This window comes from Mauremys reevesii, linkage group 15 (genome assembly GCF_016161935.1).
Source record: "Mauremys reevesii isolate NIE-2019 linkage group 15, ASM1616193v1, whole genome shotgun sequence".
NCBI classification, from domain to species: domain Eukaryota; kingdom Metazoa; phylum Chordata; order Testudines; family Geoemydidae; genus Mauremys; species Mauremys reevesii.
This window is the reverse complement of record NC_052637.1, coordinates 37,923,250-37,946,900: the sequence shown is the minus strand read 5'-3', so window position 1 is coordinate 37,946,900 and position 23,651 is coordinate 37,923,250. Positions and strand designations below refer to the sequence as shown.

The following is a 23,651-nucleotide window of genomic DNA, read 5'->3' as shown; positions in this document are numbered from 1 at the left end:
AAAGTAAATTATTTGTGTTCTCACATCCAGAATACTATGTGCAGTTCAGATTAAAATGTATTTACATTAAAAGAGCTCGTGGTGTGGAGAGTAGGAAAGGAGGAGCAGATGCGGGGTGGTATAGTTGAGCCTTTTTCTCATATATCTCACAAGTCGTAAAGATCATGTTGAACTAATATGTAAAATATATCTAACAGTTTATCTACACAGGTGTATAAAGATATCCGAAAAAAATATTCACTGTGTATAACACCACATTGCAATTTGGTAAGAATTAGGAATGTGCTGGACAGAAATCTGTATTGCCCACTCTCCAGTTCCTATCTTGTCGCTATCTGTTTTAATAGCAAGCTAAAAATATTTTAAATGGACAGAAAGACTCTATCAGGGAGATTCATTAGGGAAGCAAAACCAGACTATTGATCTGAAATGCAAAATTATCTAGCAGCACAGGAGAAACTGAGGAAATAATAATTGGTTTAAATCCAAGGTAGATGGGTTGTAGCTTGTTCTTTTGAAAGACCATTTTAGTGTGTTTCTTAAAAATAATTATAATTTTTTAAAGTAGAAAATGGACTCTGTTCAAATAGCATCCCAAGTCAACAGTGTGTATTGCTCAGAATTTCTTCTTTGGCATTTTCTCATTCACTATCCTAATTAAGTTGATACTCTGAACAGCAGCAGATGTGCTTGCAGGATTTGCAACAAAACTTGCTGCTGCCACAGTCATGATTCTTTGCCTAGTCATTAACCTCAGCTATCAATCTGGGTTCGCCATGCCATGTATTGATAGAGCAATTTTTTTTAAAGGATGCTTGCCTCAAATTCTCTTATATTGAATACCATGGTCTTAGAGAGATGATTGTCTAGAATGCAGGAATATATTGCATCTGCATGTCCTTAGTCTCCTGTGGATTCTTGATAACGTGATTGAAATTAGAATTCAGACAAAATGTTTTGCAGTTTGCATCCAATGTGCACTGGGCATAAAAAACAATTATTTGTTAAGCACCAGCATTGTGCTTAAACATCTCAAAAACTTTACTGCACCTAAATCTCAAAATATTTCTGTCCCAGTTTTATAAGCCTAGGAGTTTTAGATAGTTCACCTAAGCAGCATCTAGGTTCTGACTGCTCAGCAGAGCTAAAACAATTTTTTTTCCGGTTCTCTCATTACTTATTGTTTCCGGGATGAGCCAATAATAGTCCTTAGGGTGTAGTGGAAAGTCTCAGAACTGCTTTTCATGTGTCAAAGATACTTACCAGGATTTGACAAAAATTGTTCAACATTTTTTAAATTTTATATTCTAACATGGAAGGAAAAGGTGGTTTCCCCCCAAGCATAGTACCCCGTAAAGCTGAATTACATTGGCTTTCAGAATGAGTCTTTGGTCACATTTCTTTAGACATTGATAGTAGATAGTCTAGGATCTGCTGGACTGTGTAAATATTTGCTAGATGTGCTTACTGCCAGAGGTGGTCTACAGAAGGCTGGAACTACTAAGGAAGAAAACAGGTGCACTGAGCTAACTGTGTCAAAGCCAAAAGCAGGGACCTATCTAACAAGTCGGGAAATATTTATTCTCCCTACATCCATGATGTTTTAGTGGCATAAAGTAGATGCTCTAAGAGGGTCAAGTATCAGAGGGGTAGCCGGGTTAGTCTGGATCTGTAAAAGCAGCAAAGAGTCCTGTGGCACCTTATATAGACTAACAGACGTTTTGGAGCATGAGCTTTCGTGGGTGAATACCCACTTCGTCGACCCACGAGGGTCGTTAAGCCTGACTTGAAGAGAGCAATCGTGTTTTTGCCACTGTTTGGTCCAGTTTAATCACAGATTTTTCCCTCTAAGAATGGCGGATCTTTTTTAATGGGATTCATAATTACTTATCTTGCCAGTAGATGAGCAGAAGGCTGGAACCAGCATATGTAGCAGAACAGGCCTGAGGCACCATAACATTTAGAATGAAATCCTGGCTCCACTGAAGTCAATAGCATCCCTGGCAGACCTGCACGGATGAGACACAGTGCCTAGAAGGGAGGGGAAGGTAGAAGTGCATACTTGGCGAGGCAAGAACCAGGCGTCTCCTTCTTCTCTGTGTAATGATTGGGCTGTGGACATGCTTGTCTAGTGTTCAGGGCAGGAGGCTGGTGTAGTGGTTGAAACAGAGCTAGGCAGGCCTAGTGGCAGCGTCAGGAGCCAGGTTATCAAGTCAGGGTGAGCGAGAGCCAGAGGTCAGAGCAATGTTCATAAGCCATATGTCAAGTCCAGGGAGCAAACTAGAGCTGAGGGCCAGGGGTTGGAGCCAGAGTATCAGCCAGAACCAGGAGCAGGAAGCCAGGGACAAGAAACAGGGATCTGAGATCAGGAACAGAAACACAGCTGTGGTTGTGGAACACTATTGAGCAGCCAGGCATCTAGATCTGCTGAGATTTGAGGATTTGAGACGGTGACAGTTAGAGCCTTCAGCCCAGGAAGCCGGGTTCATTAGCTCAGTCAGCAGAAGGCAATGAGCAGGATTTAGGTTCAGCTGTGGGTCCCTGACACTCCAGTCCTCCACCTCTCATGAACAGGTCAAGTCAATTGGCTTTCATGCTCTGGCCTCCTGTTTTTTATAAATTCTGCCTGGGTTTTTCAAGGGCACCCTGATGTCCTACTTATTCACCTTCAGGAAAATGATCTTGGGGGTTGCATCAGAGTAAATTTGAGAATTAGGATTCTGAGGGCTGTGGAATTGATTAGGTGGTTATGTTCACACGCAAAATTGATTTGGTCAGAGATGCTCTCAAGAAAAGTTTGGTGGGGAGCTTTTGAGCCAGCCTGTATGGACAGGCCCTGGAAGAATGTGATCCATGAAGTTGACATGTGGCTCAGTGATCACACATAGGGCATAAATGTTGGAAGAGAATCACCTAGGAAGTTATGGAATCCCTATTCTTGGAGGTTTTTAAGAACAGGTTAGACAAACAGGATGGGCGGGGTGGACTAGGTGACCTCTTGAGGTCCCTTGCAGCCCTATATTTCTGTCATTAACAAATCTGCTTGAAATGCTCAGTCTCTCTAGATCAATGGTTATCTCTCTCTCTCACTCACTCACACACACACACACACACACACACACACACACAGCCACCTGATTTACTGAGGATTCACAGAGCCCGCCTGCTCCACTAGCCTGGGCTCCCTCTCCCTGTTTTGCTCAATCAGGCTTTCCAGCTTCTGGCAGCACACGCACACAGGTAGGGACGCACAAGCTGTAGAATCACACAAAGTCCGCAAGCAGCTCTCTATGGGAAGTTTCATCTAGAAAATTGCCCAGCACTCAAGTGCAGAGCCCCTCTGGGGAGTAAACCCAAAATAATATTGTCTTGCGCTGTATAGAAAAGTCTGCACAGCGCAAGCTTATAAAAATTCACCCTCTCCCTCAATGTGGAGAGAGAGATGCACAGCTTCTCCCCCTCCCCCAACCCCCGATATGAATTGCACAAACTGGGTGATGTTATAAACAAGAAATAAGTTTATTAACTATAAAAGGTAAATTTTAAGTAATTACAAGGGATAGCAAACAGAACAGAGCAAATTACTGAGCAAATAAAACAAAACTCGCAAACTAAGCTTGATACACAAAAGAACAGGTTACAAAATGGCTTAGGCAGGATGCAGAGTTTCTGTAGATTAGAGTTCCAGTTATTTCTCTTTACACACTAGACTCCTCTCTGTCTGTCTGAACTCAGCCCTTGCCTTTCCATCAGCTTAGCTCCTTGTCTCCTCAGGTACTTTTAGCAATCTTTCTCTTCACTGCCTTCCCACCCAAAAAGAGAGTGCTGGATGGCCTTTCCTCCCATCCTTATATAGAATTTACATAAGGCAGGAAGCCTTTGTTTCCAGTGGAAAAGTACCAGCAGTGTCCAAGGTGGTATTTTGCATCAGGTGATATCATCACCTGACCTTGCAGTGTTGAAGCAACCATGAAACGAGCTTTATTTGCAATGTCCACAGGAAGGAACTCCAAGAAGATGGAAGATCCACATCTTTAAAGACTCATTGTCTTTTTCTAACCACCCATCAAGGCTGATTGCTTACTGTCTGGTGGGTGTTTCTCAAATGTATATGCAAATGTAATGGTTACATAATTAATATTCCTCACTCCAGATACAGAAATCATACATGCATAGTATCAGAGGGGTAGCCGTGTTAGTCTGGATCTGTAAAAGCAGCAAAGAGTCTTGTGGCACCTTATATAAGGTGCCACAAGACTCTTTGCTGATATATGCATACAAATTGGATAATCCCATTCAGTAAATCATAACCTTTCCAGTGATATCTCACGTGACCCATTTTGCATAAAACATCTTAGTTATACCATATTCATATCATAACCATATTTCTATGAAGAATATGGAGTGTAACGTCACTCCACACAGTGTATATGTGTGTGTATGTATGTATATGTATAATATATATATATATATACACACACTACCTGTATGGCCCTGAGGATGTCGCATGAACTGCAGCTGTGTGATGATTAGGCCACAAGCAGCCAATAGCCTCTAGATTAAGAACCTCTGCTCTAGATATTAGTCCGATATTAACATTTTAAGATATAATTAAACAACAAGAAAAAAAAACTGATATGCTTTTTTCAATATTACCTTTAGGCAATATTCATTCATACTGGAGCTCATTTACACTATGTTTGTGTATTATCAGAAAGTAAAGAATATCATACTTTATGATCCATGTAGATTTAAAAGTTATTTACAAGACTTGGACATAATGAGATGCTACAACTGTGTAAATCAATCCTCACCGTTCAGATTTTTATTTGAAAAACACTTTTCCAAAATTTGAGGACAGCAAAGCTGTAAAAGGTTTTTTGTTATGGACTGTTAAGTTTTCAGAATTTGTTCATTGTGGAACATACACAAAAATAGGTTTCAAGTCAAGTTTTTTTCATAATCACCATTTTAGAGAGTGCACTTGTCAAACACTGTGGCTCATGTGTTTATAGGAAAGCATTTCCATCCTACAATTAATAGCTCTGTGGATGCCAAGGCAAATGTTTGTTATAGTTTCTCAATGTATATAATAATTGTGGTACCACTTGTGCTATTACGATTAACGGCTTGTCAGCATTTCCATTGTCATGGGTCCAGAAAATGACTTGAAATAAAAATGGCAATTTGGTCCTTGGAAGCAAATTCTTTTTTTTCAAAACTAACCAACCGAAGACATATGGATTTTGGATTCTTCTTGTGTGTCTTTCACCCCAAAAAACTTCTTCTGGAGTTTGGTATATATATTTTTGCTTTGTTGAAATTTTACATTTTTAATACCTCTTCTCCCAGTAACACATTGCCTTTAAAGTGAGTCAAATAAAAAGCTTTGGAAGAAAGCTCTTTCACAAGAGCTGGCAAGAAGGGTCCCACAGCTGCGAGCCTCAAAGAATTGGATGAATACATCATCAGGACACTTCAGGCATAGAAGTACAAAAAAGGGATGCTTGGCAGCTGCTGTATAGGACTTGGCCTGAAATTGTGTTTACTTATTTATTTTGATAAGTACTAGCCCCTTGGGCTGGCATTCCCAAATGCTGCTCCTATCCTGCATCCTATTTTGGTTGCTAAATAACTTTAACTTTTGCTGAGTTTTTGTATCCTTGCAAACAGTGCTCTGGATTGCCTGCAAAACATTTGTGCTGTTAAATGTACAACTGGCACCTATGGTGGCATCCCATAAACTCCTTAAATAGACAGAACTCTTAACAACCATTGCTGCCTTAGTAAGCAAAGCAGTTTGAGGCTGCAGCATTGATAGCTATTGCGGGAGAGGAGTTGTGGGTGACATTTCTTAGTGAGGTGCTCCTTATTATATTGCAGTTTGTGAGTCAATATTGTTGAGTAAGGGGCTTTGAGTACTTTACTTAGAAAGACAATAAGGAGGTTCAGGTGGCTTTTGTTTCGGAAGGGGCTGTTGCACATGTATACTTGCTAATGTGGTAATTTGCACCACTGAATAGTATGGGGGGGAAGTGGGAACTGAGCCAGATGGCAATGGCCTAGTGGCTTAAGCAGTGCATTTAAAATATCTAAGCAACCTGGAAAACCCTGGCAGGATTGCCGCAGTCCTTCAGAAGTAGATCTATTTAATTCATTTAGTGGGGACTTCAAGATGAGACCTTAAAAGCAGAGCTCCTGCTTGGTCTGCATGGAGATTACAGACCTTGTGGCACTTATTAAAAATTGTATAGGAATTACCCCAATGTTTTAGACACAATTTCACCTCCCATACACTCTGAGCTAGCCACTTTCCTTCCCTAGCAGGCTGCACTATACTGGAGCTTCCTGGAGAGGCTTCATAAAGCATTTTGGGAATGCAGATTGCTCTCTGAATGTAAGATGTCCTTGCTGCTCTAATTGTTTAAAACTGAGTAAATCTGGAGATAATTAAAGGGCTCTTGGATTGCTTTAAGTTATGTTGCTCTTTCTGGTACAGAGTGTGGGTTTTTATTGTGCAACCAAGATGCCTGAGGTTTGATTTAATGTTTGTTTACCATTATCAGGATGTAAACAAAAATACGTATTTCTTAAACACCAACCCAACCTACATGGTCTTCATCCACGGCTCAGATTAACTGGGATGACCAGATGTTACAAACATCCAGGATATCCTTGTAAAAATGACCACATGGGTAGGCGATTAGGATTACTTCCACAGGTCTGTCTGACGTGGTGATCAGGGGTGAAGGGAGGATTCAGGAGGTATGACCTAGAGCAGGGGTAGGCAACCTATGGCACGCGTGCCGAAGGCGACACATGAGCTGATTTTCAGTGGCACTCACACCGCCCAGGTCCTGGCCACCGGTCCGGGGAGGCTCTGCATTTTAATGTAATTTTAAATGAAGCTTCTTAAACATTTTTAAAACCTTATTTACTTTACATACAACAATAGTTTAGTTATATAATATAGACTTATAGAAAGAGACCTTCTAAAAACGTTAAAATGTATGACTGGCACGTGAAACCTTAAACTACAGTGAATAAATGAAGACTCGGCACAGCACTTCTGAAAGGTTGCCAACCCCTGAGCTAGAGTTTGTTTGGAGGATTATGTTAAGCTTGAAGCCTGCCTTTCTTCTAGTCTGTTCTTTAGCAGGACATTTGCTGACACCCTTTCACACCCATTACATGGGTGGAACAGGCTTTAAATCCTTTGGTTTGTGACTAGTTTCTAGTGAGCCCTTGCTTTGCGTAACAGTGAACACACAATTCATATACAAAAAAATAAAGGAAAAAGATATGAAGTGCAATTGGCACTCTTAAATATTTTTAGATATGTAGCTTAATGCTTTGGGTACAGTTAAAAGGACACCGTCAAAGTCTGCTCTATTATCTGATCCAAATTTGAGCCATTATTTTCTCTTGACTTTCTGTTATGTAGCTTTTCTTTCATCATAGCCCTCTGAAGATTGGGGTCTATTAGAAAAGCACAGCGCTTGACCATAAGAGGAATAGCGGAGAAGATGTTCATGCTCTCCTAATAGAAAATAATGTAGTTATTTACATCAAGGCTCCAATTCCACTTTACACACTTGTCTGGAGTTCAGTTAAATGTTAAATATGCATTCAGCAGTGATTTATCTCCTATGGAGGAGAATGATTCACACTGGATCCTGTTTGCTGCAGTTAAAATACAAGTTTCTTCTGATGTGGATGTGCCGCAGGAGGTGCATAGTTGTGTGAAAATTTGTACTTCCCTTTCTTTTCTGTGAAAACCTTGGATAGCATTTTTTAAAGTGAGACTTAAGGTCCTAAGAGATCAGGCAAAAGCTATTTTTCTTTGTCAGCTACAGGCTGATCAATGTGTTACTAATCTTTGAGACTAACTAGATTAGTTCACGTTGGCTTTATTGGCACATCTGAAACAAACCATGAAAATGAAAAGAGCACAGTTGTCATGGAGGGCTGCAAAACAGTAGCACCCCTCAGAAGAGTGGAAGCAAATTATTGTAAAGCTCTGCTTCAGTATCATGGCTTTAATGGGAAGAGAAATCAACATTGACAGGGCAGCTCATTTTTCAGCAGTATTTTAATTGCTTCTAATTATAGGGTTATCATTTTAAGGGTAATATTAATAACACCGGAAATGTTTTCTTGCTCTGAAAAGTTAAAGCAGTGGCTTTGGATCAGATTCATAAGTGAGGTTTCGCATCATGTTTTCCAAACACTGTCTTTCCAAAAAAATGTTGTTTGGTGTCAATTAGGAATGGAAAGAAGCAAATCACTTGGAACAGTTGTAGGAAATGAGGTTGCCGCAAAACTGAATGTGTTTCGCAGGTGAAATCTAAATTAATTGTTCTCTACTTTGTATGTGTAGAAGGCAGATGACTTTAAAAGTGATCCCAAAACCATGAGGAGAAAAGATAGGCTTGTGGTTAAGGAGGACTGGTCAGTAGAAGACCTTGTTTTTATTCCCAGCTCTGCCACTGATTTTTGTTATGACTTTGGACAAGTCACTTCATCTCTGTGTCTCAGTTTCTCATGTGTACAATGAGGATAATTTTTTCTCCCATGCATCCCAGGGGTGCTGGAAGGCTTACGTCGTTGGCACTGTGAAGGTTCTTTGAGTTCTGCAGATTGAGGATGTCATAGAGGAGCAATATATTATTAATACATACAGTAGTTTATTTATAGCAGTTAATTGGATTGCTTTACATTTTTCTTTACAATTAATTTTCTTTAATTACATTGGCGAGCAAACAGAAATCACAAGATGAACCTGGACGGCACAAAAGAGCTTTTAATACATTAGTAGGTGATTCCACAATTTGCTCCCTTTGCCTAATGTGTCTGACAGTGTGGCACCCATATGGCTGTGAAACAAGAAAGTTTCTACTCCAGAGGTTCAGTGGGAAGAAAACCCTGACATATTTTAAAGGTTTTGTTCAATTTTTTGTATTGATCTGAACACTTAGGAAACTAGCAAGTTCTTAAATGGATAATGCCTAGAAACTAGTTTCCTATGAGTTTTACAAATGCAAGAAGAGGGTGTTAGTTTGAGAGGTCAGTGGGAGACTGGGGCAATTAGCATTCCTTTCAGGGAGAGTGGGGAAAGGTTGGGGAGCAGGCAGAAGGAGTTCTCTTTTTTTCTTGGTTTTTTTCTTTATCCCTTCCATTGAACACAACTATTGGATTGAAAGATCTTACAAAAAATTACATCTATCATTGGTCAGAAATTGAAATTGGTTGCAGGGGCATGTTGACCCTGGAAGTGGATTTGAAAGCAGTAGCCAGGACAATTCTCCATTTTCATTTAAGAGCTTTTGTGCATATTGGGGTAATTGAGTTGCATGCAAGTTGAAAGATTTATGTATTCCTCAGCTCAACAGCTGTCAGCAGTTGCAGCATCTCCTTCAAATGCAATGTCCTAGTCGACAAATGAAATGCTGCACTACTCTGCTCACTGGATTTCACAAGTTTATGCACACATTACAATTAAATACTGCATTTTCTAAATCTTGTTGACCTAACCTTTCGTTTAAGAAGGCATGCTGCTTTGTGGCAGTTCTAAAATATTAATACCTAATTCTGTTTCAGCTGGCCTGGAGTTTGCAATCCGTGGTTCACTAAGGAAATAGGTTTTAGAACTCTTCTTTTCAATGCACCTGACGGCAGTAAATCTTAGGTGTTTACTGTTGTTGTTCTTTGTGTAGAAAATCTCTTGAATTGTTTTCAGTTAGCTCTATATATCCTTTTCCTTATTAACTTATTGTTAACATTGTGGTTTGTTGGCAGGTTGCTGTTATTAAACACACTTTTATTATTCCCAATCCTGCTGCTCAGTTGTGTATGTGTATGTTCCTCAGTTATGGAGAATATAGGAATGAGTTTTGTATATAATGAGGCTTGTGTTAAAAGAAAAAAGGAGCCTTGAAATGCTCTTTGAAGAAGATAGGAGCAGTGGACGGTTGCCCAGCCGTGTAATATAGCCTCGCTAGGAGTTAGTGGGGTTCTCCTCGCCCCTAATCCCAACTGTACATTTTCCAAATTACTCCTGGCAGTTGGAGTCAATGTTTCCTAATTGAAGAGAAGCTACATTAGCGACCGTGAATGTTCAAGTTTTTGTTAGGGAAGCCCAAAGCTTAAAAATATAAAACAGCTGAATAACACGACTCTGCCACATCATTGATGCAACCTGGCAAATTCTGACTAATTTCTGGGTCCTTGTCAGAATTCTGTCTCCTCTAAAAGTTCCCCTTTTATTTTATCCATATTTTGAAAAGCCAGCCTGTTCAGGTGAGGTTAGCAGTGAGCTCAGATTAGAATCTTTCTGCATCCGCCTCATTAACATCGCTTTCATTTTTTGTTCTGCACCGAGAGTATCACTGAAATAAAGGACTTGCTACTTTATTACTGCCTACAAGGTACCAGCTGTGATTTTAAAAATGAATGTGTGTGAGCAATCTGTCTACTTGACCAGCTTGTAACTCCCAACTGTCACTGGGAATTGCCAGTAACTGCCATTGAGCAAGGTGATCCCAGAAGATTTGCTGCATGTGAGAGGGATTTGTACTGTAACAGAATATAACTGCACATTTTCTCTTGTTTCCTGGTGACCTCTTCAACCTTTTCTGGTGATCCCAGAATCCAACGCCCTCTGTGCTCATTGTAGAGAGGGCCTACTCTTCTAAGCTGTTTCCTTGTGATTCCCACTTAGATCTGTAGTAAGTTTGCTTTTACCATAAAGTAGTAGCAGAATGTTTTCCTTAAGGAGCCACAAATGCCCAAACTGAACTAGATCTAATATAACCCTATGAAAGTATTTCAAAATATAAGCTGAAGAACACAGGTAATTGAATAAGGATCTGATAGTCTGATACCATCTTCTGGCAATTTCATATTGCAAAGGAAGTGCTTTCCCTCTCAAAACTCACATTGTTCTGAAAAGGTATCCTGTCCCACAACAGCGCATGTGTTTAAAGGGGGATAACTAATAATATATTCTAGTGAGACAGTATAATAGAACCCAGGAGATTTCCAGCTGTGGAATAAAAAAAGGTACATCTTTCTCAGTGTGAATTTAAAGTAGAGAAACTCCAGTAGCTCCAAATTCTTATTAAAGGGTAGTAGAGACTATGGTAATTTTTCTTATTGGCATGAAAGAATATATTAATAAAGGACACAAGAAAATGGTAACATTAAAATTAGCTGTTTTTTCACCTTATAATTTAGGGAAAACTAATCACTCTTCTATACCTTGTTCGATAGATCGCCTACCAAATGCAGACATTTTCATATTCCGCACTCATTACAGCATCAGGATCCAATAAATGTGAGAGTAATGAGTGAGCATTGCTCTCCAACAGGATATTAAAAGAGGATTTAACTTGGCTAGGAATAGTCATTTGTTAGAGAAAAGTCTTACATTACAGGACTTTGTAGTGGTGATGGACTATATGGAAATTAGAAAGAGAATTGTTTTCCTCTGCCACAGAAGAACCGTGGCATAAGTAGTTCATTTTGGTGCTTGAGTTTTGCAAGTAGCTCCATAGGACAAACATTTCAATGTGATAATTATGATAGAAGGTCATAATGGAGCAGTTTTGCAAGTGCATTTGTTCTTCACATGAATAGAATACAAGTACAGGACTATAAAGCAAAACAAACCTTGCTAATAGATGAGTCTTGCAGTCTGTAAGGCTTGTCAGATGCATGATAAGCAGTTAGAGAAAAGCACAATCTCAGCAGACGTCTGGGAGCCAAGACACTCTTGGGTTCTAATTCAAACTCAATAACTAGCTTGTTTTGTGGCCTTGGAAAAGATTGTACCTCAGTTTATCCATCTATAAACGGGGATAGATGCTTACCTTTCTCATGGTAGAGTAGTGAGGCCTCTTTAGCTAATGTTTGCAAAACAATTATTGGATTATTTCATGAAAGTCTTCATAGAGAAGTGGAAAGGATAATTATTAAAATATGAATTATTAATACTGTTCTGTTCTTATAAATACTATTCTGCTGACCGCCACAGCATAACTCTGCTCCAATAAGTGTGACAGGCAGAACTGGAAAGGCAAGAGAGAATACATATTCCATTGAACATTTTCCTATATTGGTCCTGTAAAACAAGGATGCTATTAGCACAGCTACCAAATTCTCCTAGGGAGTTATCTTCATCTCTTATCAGGATAATTGTTCTTGGTCTCCTTATTTAGCATCTCAAGACCTTTATTATTACCTTATAAAATAGAACACTTCCTCCTAGTATCGTTCAAGTATTCCAGCTTGTAAAGGGTCACACAAAGGAGAGAAGAAAGTGTGTTTGTTTGTTGTTTTTAATTAAACTGTGGCTTCCTCAGAGTGCACGCTGATTGAGAGGCAGTCTCCAAAAAAGACTTAATTCATTTTCTTAGGGATATTTTCCATTTGGCTTATTCTGTTTTAGCCACACACAAAATATCATGCCTCTAATGGAGAGGGGAATTTCCTCTGCGTCCTGACACCCCAGTTACAGGAACCTGACCTGTCTTGTTAAAAATAGGATGCCATCAAAGAGGTGGACCACAGAGATGGTAGTTCTTTACGCTCTTAGTTCAGTGCAAGTATCATCATCCTGTTCCCACAAGAAAAGAAATGCTTGATCAGTTGAAAAAAGATGTCAAAGGGTACTAATTATGCAGACAAAAGTACAAATAGGCCAGATCTCTTAAAACAAGAAGGAGCAAGATAATGACATTTTTTTCTTTAACAGCCTGTGTTTAGTAGACAGTTTTGTCTTTTCCTTCCCAGTTAATCTTTGAACTCCTCCTTTATTGTTTCTGGAAGGTTGCTTTTTCTCCCCATTCAGTGTTTCCTGCAGCGAGAGGTAGGAAAGAAATAGCCTTGCACTTACTCTCCTGTCCCCGAGTTGTTCGGGCTGCCTCCTAGATCAGCAGCGTGTGCCAAGACTATTCAGTAATTTTTTTCTCCAGGGAGCTCTCCATATCCAAGCCTCAGAGAATGATTCTGCATCAGTTTAACTAATATCTGGAAATCTAGGTAGAGTTTAAACGCAGAGAATTAGGGTGAGAACACTGTGTTGAAAATTACTGAGCAGGTGTGTTCACCGGAGTTTTAATGAAAACCTTCCAGTAGTGTACATCCTGTACAGGGCAAATATAATTTATTCAGCTCCTCACTTGTCTCATATTAGACTCTAGGAATAAAAGTCATGAAATTGTTTCTGTCAGAGGCCTGAACTGTACAAGCTCCAGAGCTATCAGCACATTAATAAAATTACATATACTGAGCTTAAAAAATTATGTTTAACTTGAGAGATTCATACTGAAGGCTGCTGCTCCATCCTTCCCTTATCCCATTTCATTCATGTCCTGCTGAGTCCTCAGAATACTAATGACCATACAATATCTTACTGCAATGATTCAGTTAAGGGCAATGTACCAACATTAATCCCTCCTGGGCATTTCAACAGCATTTACAGTAAATTATGGTAACAATGGCTAATTTCTTCAAGGATTGAAAGAGAAATTTCATCTTTCCCTTGCCTCATGGATGAAGATTTGATAAGAGAAAAGGAACAGCTGAGAATGGGGAAAATTGCCATAAAGCTGGAGCCATCCCTTCCCCAACTTGAAAGTCCTCTCCGCCAGAGCTGACATGGTGGGTTGCAGAAAGCAATTGGTGTCTCATTCAGAGCCTTCCACTTGCCCTCCAGACTTCCCTATTATTCTTGCAGCCTGTAGAGAGGAGAGGGAACAGCACACATCTCATCTTCCCAAGTGCCTTTTTTCCTCAGATACCTCTAAATGGAGAGGAGAAGGGGATTGGTGCAAGGAAGCTAAATTTAGACTATGGCAGAATACAAGAAAGAATAAGGTCTAGACATAGAACCTCCACTGAGGTCATCCTGACACCCGTCCTGGAGAAGTCCAGCAGCCAACAGTAAGAACAGCTGTAAAGTGGAGCATAGATAGAGATGCAAAACTCCTGTCAAGCTGCAGCTTACTACACACATGCCAGAGAAGGTCTATTTTTTACTTTTTAAAAATTTTATCTTTATATATTCAGTTTACTTTTTAAAGTAAGAATTGATGGGACATGTTTCTATGAACTAAGTACTGCTCTTAACACGTATCACGTGCGTGTATCATGTGGTTAGCATCTTATTGTGGAACAGTATATGCAATCATTCAACATATCCGTTATTTCTACCCTGAAAAGTCATGAAGTCAGTGATGCAGATATTTCATTCGTTTGAATGGACTTTTTCCTAGTAGAGAGAATAGATGGTGAATATATGCTGCCTAAGTTACTTGCAGGAGCAATAATCTTTTCAGACAAGAGGTTAGTATCTCTTTACATAGAGCAACAGAAATGATTAAAGGTCTAGAAAACATGACCTATGAAGGAAGATTGAAAAAAATTGGGTTTGTTTAGTCTGGAAAAGAGGAGACTGAGAGGGTACATAACAGTTTTCAAGTTCATAAAAGGTTGTTACAAGGAGGAGGGAGAAAAATTGTTGTTCTTCACCTCTGAGGACAGGATGAAAAGTAATGGGCTTAAATTGCAGCAAGGGAGGTTTAGGTTGGACATTAGGAAAAACTTCCTAACTGTCAGGGTGGCTAAGCACTGGAATAAATTGTCTAGGGAGGTTGTGGAATCTCCATCACAGGAGATTTTTAAGAGCAGGTTAGAGAAACACCTGTCAGGGATGGTCTAGATAATACTTAGTCCTGCCATGAGTGCAGGGGACTGGACTAGATGACCTCGCAAGGTCCCTTCCAGTCTTATGATTCTATGATAAAGGACTGTGGGCCTGATTCTGAGTGGTATGTGAACACCTACAACTCTCACTGGATTTGCTAATGCTCGGCACCTCTCAAGATTTAGACTCTTTTGGACGTGTTGCTTTTTATTATTTTGATCCATTTTCCTAGTTGGAGCATGGCAAAAAAAAAAAAAGCCTAAAAATGTTATTTTTTTAATACTTTGTCATTTAAATATAGCTTGCTCAATTAAAATATTGTTTTTAAAAATAGTCTAGCTGGAAAGCTAATTTGGGTATGGAGATTCAGTTGTTTGTTCTCATATAGTGCTGATCACAATAAGAGGTGCTTCATTTTTCTGAAAACCTCAGAGGCTCATGCATCCTGAATCTTCTCTTCCCTTCCCATAGAATGTGGTGCCTGTATATGACACAAAGGAAAGGATGTGTGCGCGTCCAAAATGTGTCAAGTTGCAAAAAGTATCTTAGTTTAGGGTGCACAATGGCTTAATTTATATTATGAGACAATTATGACTAATTTTTCCAGTGCAAATCTCTTAAAAATGTCATTGAATAAATGGGATTGTACCCTATGTTGCACCTTTTGTTTTGTACCTCTTTTTCTCCTTTAATAATTTAAAAACATATATAAAAGAAAAAGAAATTGTAAACATCAAACCCAGGACCAGGTTACTATGATTCCTTTCCAGCTCCGATGCTGATTTCGATAGACCTGATTCCATCAGGTTATCTATTCTACTTTGCAAATTTATTGTAGTCCCACAGTTCCTCCAAATGGACACTTTATGTATTGCATTCAAAATGCAATATGCAGCACGAGCAGAAAATTTGCTCATTTATTGTAGCATACAGCTCTTGTCCTATCACAATTTTAGTATGTGAACATTAGAAACCTACCCAGTGTGTGACACACCCTCCACTCCCCGCCATTTCCCATCATGCATAATGACTCCTCATTAAATTCAGAGTCCAGTTCAAGGCCTCTGTGTTGATAGTCAAAGCTGTCCATGGGATTGGCCCTTGTTACCTAAGAGATCACCTCTCCCTCTGCAGACGTTTCCCCTCAGGACAGCTATCTTCTACTAGAACAATAAAACTGTCAGTCAATAGGAGGAGGTTCATAAGTGCAGGCGACAGGACTTTCACAACGGCTGGCAATATACCATGACATTTGCAAGAGAGAACAATGAGCACAGAACAGACTACACCCAGAACTAAGTGCAAAACTTATTTCAACTTTGTTTTCCCTTCATAATTTCTTCTCACACACAGACTCTCAACACACACTCTTGCTCACACAGGCAAAAATCTATCAACTAATCGGGCTATTTGTTGCACTGGCTGGGAAGGAAGAGAAATATTAATTTTATGCCAGGTTCTCAGATCCTGAGATGATGGGGCCCATACGAACAACCATTTTAGTCAGGCAAATAAGATACAAAGATAAGAGTGGCTGCATACTGTACCCAGAGACTAGGAGCAAGGAATTCCTGATATCTAATATCAGCTCTTACATTGATGCTGGCTTTGGATAAGTCATTTAGGCATCAGTTCACAAAAGCATTTAAGAATGTGCTTAAATATGTTGCAGAATCAGGGCTCTGTTGTGCTCATTTCCTCATTTGTATAATGAGGATTATAACTGCTTACCTCACAGGAGTATTGTCGGGGTTTATTAAGTGCTCTGAATATTTAAAGCATTATATAAGCATTTATTTAATTTACGTCTTATACACTTAGTGATTGTGCTGGTATCACGGGTAAATTGCTTTGAATTATTTAAAACATTTATGCACTCCCGTGTCACCTCTATTAACTTTGTCTGGTGGTGCTGTAAAATACAACTCATTAATTTGAGCTCTCTTCTAAAGAAAAGCAGATGTATGTGATGGAAGTTGGGGTGGGAGAGCTTTTATCCCCCAAATTGAAAAGATGCTGCTAATTACAGTTTGACGTGTAGATTTGTTTTTCTCATGCCATCATTTTGATAAACATTATTATTACTTATTTGTATTGCCTTAGTGTCAGGTTCCAGAAGGCCCATTGTACCAGGTGGTGGAATGCATACATGTTGAAAGAGAGAGTTCCTGCTCCAAAGAACTTATAATCAACTATGAGGGGAAACTCAGGCATAGAGAGGCAAAGTGACTTGCCCCGGGTGAGGCAGGAGGTCAGTGTCAGAGCCAAAACTGGAACTCAGGTTTCCTCGTTCCCAATCTAGTGCTGTATCCATTGGACTATATTGCCTTCTAAACAGGACATTTATTTTTCACATAAGTTTTGTTTTTATGCAATTAATGTTTTCTCAGCCATTTTATCAGCTGTAGCATGCATTTGGATCCTGTAGATTAACAGAGATTTAATCATTGTAGTAGCAGATCAATTGACTGTGCTGCCCTTTTGTTGCTTTCCTTGTGACTTATACAAATATTGTAAAAAGTAAAATTTCACCTGCTCAAGCGCTGTCATTCATTTTAAGCAAGTACCGTATGCAAATACACCTGTCAGCTGATATTTACACAGTGGCCCGTTCCACACACCCTTACATTTTTAAATATTTCATATAGTTTTCTTATTTGTAGTTGACCAATATTCAAAAATGTATATTTTTTACTACTTTGAATATATATATTGTGCAAACATGGTACTGAATAAAATCATTATTTGACTTTGTATAGCACCTTTAATACTTTAGGATAATGGAGCTATTGTGTCATGTTAGCTAATGATTCTGCTTTTCACCGTGCTTTACGCTGACATCCGTATTGTGTCTTTCTGTCATTGTTTATGTTGTTTTCTATTTGACAGCAGCAGTGCACAGTTGTAAATCCACCACAATCACGCCTTTATTTTCAGACAGAAAACAGATCCTATTCTGAAAATGGTGCCATAGCTGGTTTGCGAGTCATTTGACTGCTGGATGCTGCTGAAAGCTGTCCTCTTCCAGATCTATAAATATTGAGAGTAAACAAAGTATTATAATACGCCTGGGTGGCTTAAATGGTACCATTCTAACATCTAGGCCAGGAAGTCATAGGTTCAAGTGGTAGGCAGTACTTCAACTTATATTCAGAATCTGACAGTGCGATTCAGTGTTTGGAGGATGCTGTGACATGAGATAAGTTAAAACAAAATTTCCTTTCCTTGACTCTGGTTACGTTCCAGGATCCCCGTGTCCTGGCCAGATAAAATAGTTTCTAACATTCATGACTGTGAAAGCTAAGGGTGAATGCACAAAGTCACTTGGTTACAATATCTACAGTAACTCAATTTATTAATGAAAGGCCTCCTGTAAAACCAAATTCTAGCCTACAGCAAAATTATAAATTCCTTTACAGCTTGTGATAATGTTTAGAAAACAAAGGTATCCCCTGTGTTTCAATTATTGGGCAAATATTGCACCTCTAGCCCCTAAGTAAATAAATTTAATAATGAGTTGATAGTATTGTGACCTTATGTGAAATTATGTGACATGTTAACCTGTGTTGCTTTCATTCTTATCTGTGCTTGACAGCTGGTAATTGCAAAGTAAAACATCTCAATACCGGCTGAATGATTAACATTAAGTATTTAAAAATCTAAAGATGTGCAATTATTAAATTCCAAAGCAGAAACACAATACAGTCAGCTCAACATATGTGTTCTTGCCACATTTGATGTCACAGAGCAGTTAACATTTGGTATGCAAGTCAAATGAAAAAATGCCATATATGACCACAATATGGGTTTTCAGCTGTAGTGAAAGATTGTCTCCCCTCTAGCATTTCTTGCCTAAAATTTCCCACCTTTGCTACCACTCTTTGATGCTATCATTCCCACTGGTGGAGCTGAATATGCTTCTGTGGCCACTGGCATTTTTAACACTGTGTCATCTAGATCTGCACCAAGCTAGGTTAGAGAAGATTGTGGTTAAAACTTTGGCAGCCACCAGCTTCCACTGTTGTTATCAGCATTGGAGCTGGACTGGTGGTAGCATCAATGGCAAATAGGTGTCACGAAAGCCTAGTGTAAACAGATATCTCTATAGCAGGAGCACCCAAAAGCAGACAAAATCACTGTAAATATTTGCTGCGGTGGATAGGTTTAGTTACTGTAAATAGCTTTCTAATCAGGCATGTGGGTCAGAGAGAGAGAGTCCCAACTTCCGTTTATGAAATACATTAATTTGTTATAAGAAATCAAGAAACATTCACCTGGAATTCATATATCAGAAGATTCTTCTTCAGAAGTTCCCAGTTCGAACTTAGGGTCAAATAATAGTTGCATATTAAGCAGTTTTATATTATTTTGCATGTATCTTGAGTATTTTCAACAAACAAAGGCAAAGAAAGAGAAGCAATAGTTGTGAACACCAGGAAATTCTACACCTATTAGTGTAGTTTAACTACAGTCACAGCAAAGTATTACCGTTTTGTGAAATCGGATGGGAGAGTGTAATATTCATTTTTAAAAACGCAAAGTTAAAGACAGAAACAGATGGATTAAGTTAAGAAAATCCCTGGCTCATTTATTTGTTAAAATTTTTGAGGAGATTTTTGCCATCTTAGAATGTGAGGTTTGGAATTAGTGGGAATTCTGTTGATTCAGCTAGAGTAAAGCAAAAAAAACAAACAAACAAAAACAAAAAACCCCACCACATACACCATAAGGCTCTGAGGGCAGAGTTTCAAATAAGGGACAATTTTAAAATGTTGCTGGAAAAGTTAGTGATTTTTTAATTACATCAAAATTCAGTGTACTTTGAAGAGTGTCATGCCAAATTTTGGAACAAAATTTGACTGTTCAAGTCAAAAACAGATGAAGTTGTAAATGCAGTTCTCAACATCAGCTGTGTAGCAACTATTCACTCCCCCATTTTGATCAAGAGGTTGTTACTCAAAACAAAAGAGAGGAGAAAGGGAGCAGTGCAATGCTTAGGTTGTGATGTAGATTCTGGCTCCGTAGAAGGTACTTGGTTTTTTTCATTTTATAGCAAGAATTGAGAATCAGGATTCTGGGGTTGTATTCCCAGATTTGCTATTGAATCAGTGTGTAACTTTTGCATGTCACTTAGCTTCTCTGAATCATCATTTTTATTTGTTGACTACCTTGGGCCTCCGTGCTTGTTGTAAGTATTATTTACTGATGTATTTATTTACTATAGCGCCCGCTATGGCCTAGGTAATTTCCAAACACAAGAGCCAGTCCCTTTTGAGTCTCCATTTTTCTGGATCCATTTACAGTATTGCGGCTTTGAGATTCTTGGGGATGCTTTTGCTTATCAGACAATTGTTTCATTATTTCAGTCTTAAAGGGAGACTGTCAGCTTAAAATCTAGTCCATTTTTTTAAAAGGAAGTCAAAGTAATAGTGATTTGAGCATTGGCCTGCTAAACCCAGGGTTCTGAGTTCAATCCCTGAGGGGGCCACTTACGGATCTGGGGCAAAAATCAGTACTTGGTCCTACTAGTGAAGGCAGAGGCTGGACTTGATGAGCTTTCAAGGTCCCTTCCAGTTCTAGGAGATAGATATATCTCCTATTATTATTTATTATATTGTATCCGCAACTACGTGTGCTACCTCTGTTGTGCCAATTACTGATATTTTACAATTGCGTTTTGCTATTTTCCAAAATGATTAGTAATTTCGGGTGCCAAACTTGAAATTCCTTCAAGGGGCCAGATATCTAAAAAGTGCTGAGCAGCAGCTCTCTGAAAATTAGGCTGTTTTAAGAGGTCTCAAATTTGACACTCAAAAATCTGGGCTTTTGGGGGTTTTCCCCCCCTTTCTTCTGCTGTATAAAAAGGCTCATACAAAGGAAACTGACTGAGGTTGAAATTCACCCCTGAGCAGAGAGAGCCAACACCAGGCATATAAAGTCTCACTTAAACCCTCAAATAGCATCTTGGTGTTGCATAGGTCATATGTAACCCCTGTACACAGGGGTGAAATTCACTCTTCCTGACTACATTGGGGAAGCAAATAAAAAGAATTGTCAAATATACAGACAAAAGGGGGAGAAAATATCCCGCCCTCTCTTCACTAACTTCTTTCATTTTTAGTATTTTACGTTTCAACTGTAACAACAATAAGTTCAAAGTCAGGGGTCAGATTTTTAAGTTGACTGTGTCCCTATAATGCTGTTGTAAGAAGTGGTGCATGTTAGGGATGGGTAAGAAACAGCCTCGTATATCCAAAAACTACATCCCAAAAACTGGGAGTTCAATTAAAGTAGGACCAAACCCCAGAACACTCTGGATTTAGTTTTGAAAAATAAGTATTCCTGTTTTGCTTTTTTTGCTCAGTGCAGATTCTGAAAAGGGGGGAGGAACCCCATTTCTGTTACAAATATTAGACTTTGTTCCCTTTAATAAATCAATTGAACATAAGGAAAAACTTCAGCAACAATCATTTATCAACTTGATGCTTTAGTGATTTTGCGGTTACCAATATTTCCCTGGAGAAGTATTACTATATTTCATCTTAAACATGGGTATCCGCTAAAGCCAGTACCTTAGACTCTGTCATTTGGCATTTCATTTAGCATTAAATGGATGATTTTCCAGGTCAGAAAATTCATTTTAAACCCAACTGGTATGCTACTCCAGTGATGCTGGAGAGGAATAGCTCTTTTTAATTTAAATGATTGTCTCTGGTGACAGCTGGCAATTTCCTTTTAAAATTTCACTGCGTTTTCAATTCACCCTAGTTCAGAAGAAATCAGACAGGAATGCTGTTGTGCATATGGCAGAGCTTGGAAATGGAATGTTCTGCTGCACTGAAAGCAGACGGATTGAATATAGAAATTTAAAACGAGAAATAAGGGTTAATAGTTTTGAGGCAAAAGTCTCCATTACCCTGAGGCCCCTTTAGGCTGTTCCAGTGTCTTAAAAGCAGTTGCTCCCTTCCTCTCCTCTTGCCCCCCAGTGCACTCAGGAATGCCCTCCGCTGGCGTACCACTGGCAGGAAAGCTCTACGCCAGCATCCCTTGCCGCCCCAAGGGACAGGCTCAGAAGAAGCAGCCAAGGCCAGAACACGCTGCACTGCTGCTGTTCTTGGCTGCCCATAGCCCTTCGGAGCCCATAGGCAGACTGAGTACAAGTCAGAGCAGTCCTGGGGAATATGGAGCTCTCAGGACAGTGAAATGTGTAGCTCAGAAGGCTACTCCAGTGAGCAAAATTTTATACAAACGAGCCATTGGTTATATTTATGGTTAGGATATGCTTATTCAGCCCACGGTACGCTTTGCAATTGAAAGGCCTCTGTGATATGTCCTGTGGATCTCTGTTGCAAGCCCTGCAATTGTTCCACAAATGGAACCTGCATTAATGTTAGAGTTCAGCACAAAGAGGGGTGGGGACAGTTTCTCAATAGGGTGAAATTCACCCCTCGTCTGAGGGCCAACGCAAAGGTGCTGTGTCACTTAAGCCTCCCTTAAACACTCAAAATAGCATGACTTTCATGGCACATTGGACTTGTGAAGGTTCTCTGCACAGGGGAGAATTTCAGTTAATACATTTGCTCATCAATTTAAAGCACTCCTCTGCTGTGGCTGCTGGACTGTTTAATTAATGCTTGCTGCTGATGCAGTCGCAGGTGGACCAAAATCTGGGTGTGCTGAGCCTCTGATGAATGCATCAGTTCCCATTGATGTCAGCAGTTGCTTGACACCTCTCAGGGTATGGCCTTGTGAGACCCCCAACTTGAATGTCGACATGTGCAGACTGTAGACTGTTCTCATCTGTCTCACACACCTGTTTGGGATCAATACCATATGGAGTGTTGTTTCAGAATCTAGAAAGTACAAAACGGGCACATTTGTGGTCGTCGTCCCCCCCAATATCATAAAATTGGAAGCCACTACAACTTTCATGTGCAACTTGAGATAATTAAAACAGCATAGTAACCTTGTTTTAAGTTTCTGATGTGCCTGTTCACGTTCTTGTTGTGGCTCCATCCAACATTTTCATGAAGATATAGTCTGTAGAGAGTTTAACATTGTATGTTCTCCAATAATAAATTATAAAAAAGTGTGTACAGCTTACCCACAATGCAACACATACCTTGTGAAATCTGTTGTTTGCAATTCAGGTACCTGTGTGGCCCTGTTAACAGGCTATATAAGCACCAAAATAAACAGCCCTGTGGTTATATAATTGAGCACATAGATTACTTTAAAAGTACATTAAGCAAAATGGCTTCGTAGATATTGCAGGCTTACCCAGTTGCATTTAGAATGGCTTCTGAACTTAAATCAGTTATAGTATATCCAAGATCTCCTTCTGTTGTATATGAACCAATTTCAAACTTACAGAATTAAAAAAACCCACTCTTCTCAGTCCTTCTGTTTCATGACAGCAACTTAACATCTTTTTGTAGTCAAGGTACCAACATTTGCAAAGCTATCCTACTCTTGTAGGCTGCTGAATGCAATAAGATGGGTCTTGTGATTCAGAAATTGAACAAACAATACATTTGTTTGCTGTGTTCCCAGACTTCTTAAATTCTCCTTTTATTCATTTTTGCAAGTGCAGCAAAATGTAATACAGAGCTGCTATTGGTCCAAGTTAATAAAGGCACATAGAATAGTTACCAACTTAGAAGGTCTTTGTATTGGATTTGGTTGCTGAACAATCATACCATGGGCAGAAAATAACCTTTGTGGTGTGCCAGTGTTTTATGTGCATTGTCTAACTAACTGACCATTTCTTCCTGCCATGCTCAGGGCAGAAGCAAATATCTGGAAATGAACCTCAGCCCACAGCAGCAGGGCTGGCTCCAGACCCCAGCGCACCAAGTGCGTGCTTGGGGCGGCCTGCTGCCAGGAGGGCGGCAGGTGGCTCCGGTGGACCTCCTGCAGGCGTGCCTGCGGATGCTCCACCGGA

General features: G+C 39.5%; 1 protein-coding gene across 3 annotated transcripts in view; it reads left to right on the top strand.

The window, feature by feature from the left end:
* PRKCA (protein kinase C alpha) overlaps window positions 1-23,651 on the top strand; it is a 284,791-nt gene that overhangs the window by 200,388 nt on the left and 60,752 nt on the right. The gene's annotated exons all lie outside the window — the stretch shown is intronic.